The 2,222-nt window shown below is 39.0% G+C and overlaps 1 pseudogene; it reads right to left on the reverse strand.

The window, feature by feature from the left end:
- Positions 1 to 1,171: 1,171 nt before the first annotated feature.
- On the reverse strand, positions 1,172 to 1,638 carry LOC128596382 (AP-1 complex subunit sigma-2-like; annotated as a pseudogene).
- Between the last annotated feature and the right edge of the window lie 584 nt (positions 1,639 to 2,222).

Consider the following 2,222-nt stretch of genomic DNA (forward strand, 5'->3'; position numbering starts at 1 on the left):
TAACCCCAGGAGCTGGAGGTTGCTGTGAGTGTGATGCCATGGCACTCTACTGAGGGCAATAAAGTGAGACTGTAACTCTAAAAGAAAGAAAGAAAGAACAAACGAAAGAAGGACTGCTGTATACTGATACATACATGTAGTGTGTGTCCAGTCTATGAAATGGTCTATGAAAATTAGGTCAACTTGAGGAGCAGGTCAGTGTAGGGAGGAAATTAACTATGCAGGTTCTACTGTATTGGCCAAGGAGGTAGAATTTCCTCCCAGAGTGGCCAACCTTGGGTCATGGCTTATTCTTAGAACTGAGATGGTGGACTAAGCCTCAATCATATCACAAGGATGGAGAGGTGGGTGGCCAAGGAAATAGCATACTAAACAGAAGGAGGGGAAGAGTGCTGGGTAGACATAAACAAGTGTTGCACAATTCAGAGGGAAGCTTCCTCACAAAAGGGGTGAGACTTTGAGTAGTGCTTTGGAGCATGTCTAAGATTCATCTAGAATGGGAACGTGAGTAATGTCAGTGGTATTTGGATTACAGGAAGGAGATTAGTTTGATTGGAGTGTTTGTGAGAGACCTCTGGCAATTGGATTGACTGGATGTAGGCCACATAGATCCTAGGGTTAGGAGACTGGAATTTTAAGGAATCTTGAGCAGGAATGTGGCACAGTCAGGGTGGGGTATAAAGAAGATCAACTTAGCAGCAAATGTGCTAGGTGTTAGAATATGGGGCAGAGGTGGAAGAGGTGGTACCAACAGCCACAATAATACTGTGTAACAGCCACCTCAAAACTCAATGACTTAAAACAATAATCATTTATGCTCACTCATCTGCAGGTGGGCTGGGAATTGGCTGATCAAGCCTAGGGTCTGGTTGAGCCAGTGAGCTAGCTGGGGAAACTTCTTCTTTACTAAAAACACTCACAGACCGTACTTGGCCAAGATGAGATAAAATCAGTTTTGATAGGAATAGCTATATCAAGATCACACAGAGAATGAAAATAAAACAGAGAAGAATTAGGAGTGTGAGCAGGAAAAAAATTACAATCATAAAGGCACGGTTCTGAAGTGTTCTATTATTGTACGAGATAACCATTCACCAGGCTGAGGATATTTCTTTCATATGTCTATAGGCACTCTCTTCCCTCTAGGAAATTCTGCAAATGCAATGAGTAGTCATTTAATGCAGAATAACATTAAAACATTCATGCTGTGAATATTTATGTATACATCCACCCACTCAATTGCTTTAAGGACGGTTTTCTTGGATGTTTCCTGACCTTCCCATCTCAAAAGAACCTCATCTAAAATATAATAAACTTTCTCAAAATTAAAGATGATATCAAGTTCGCACGCATTGCCAAAATACTTGTCCAGAAATTCCACATAACCATGAATTTTTTCCAGGGTAATTAGTTCATAGTCCTGATCTCTAGTAGCACAGCAGAAATACAGACTAGCACATCTTTTGTAAACAACCTTCAGATCTCGCCACTCAAGTAAACTGCACATTTAGGTTTCCATGCTAAAAGAGGCTGAAGAAATTCTCTTGTAATCCTTTTTCTTCTCTTTGTCTGATACTGGGCACACTATTTCTGCAGTTAAAGCTTTCCCTGATGACGAAAAAGCAACATGAGCTACATGGCAGCAGCAACAACAGCTGAGGTGAAACTCCTGTCGCCATGCTGGGGAAGAGATGCTGTGTTGCTGTGTTGCTGTACAGTATTACTTTTCCTTTAATTAAAAATTTTCATACAATTTTTTTACATGTGGCTCTCTGCCATGCCTGTATTGTAAAAAGCACCCTAAAGAAAACAGGCCTAATGGCTCAATTAGCATATAAAAGGCAATTTCTTTATGCTTTTCAGATTCCAGGGTAGTTTAATGGTTATACAACCATTATCATTTCAAAGAATGGAAATTCCATGTACTGACAATTAACTTATTTCCTAGCCAATAGGAGAATATGCAGCCACCAGCATCTGCAATAAACAAAGATGCCTTGGCAATCATTTCTTTTCTTTTTTTTTTTTATAATAATTTTTTTTATTTTTTTATTAAGTCATTTGCACATAGATCACAAATACATTTATGCTATTATGGGATTCAATGTGTTGATTATTTGTACAAATTGGAGTGCTTACATCTTACTAATCAACATAGCTTTCACCTCATTTACCCAATTACAGCATTAAGACATTTGTGATCTACCCCTGATAAATCCAAC

Source organism: Nycticebus coucang, chromosome 10 (genome assembly GCF_027406575.1).
Source record: "Nycticebus coucang isolate mNycCou1 chromosome 10, mNycCou1.pri, whole genome shotgun sequence".
Classification (NCBI taxonomy): domain Eukaryota; kingdom Metazoa; phylum Chordata; class Mammalia; order Primates; family Lorisidae; genus Nycticebus; species Nycticebus coucang.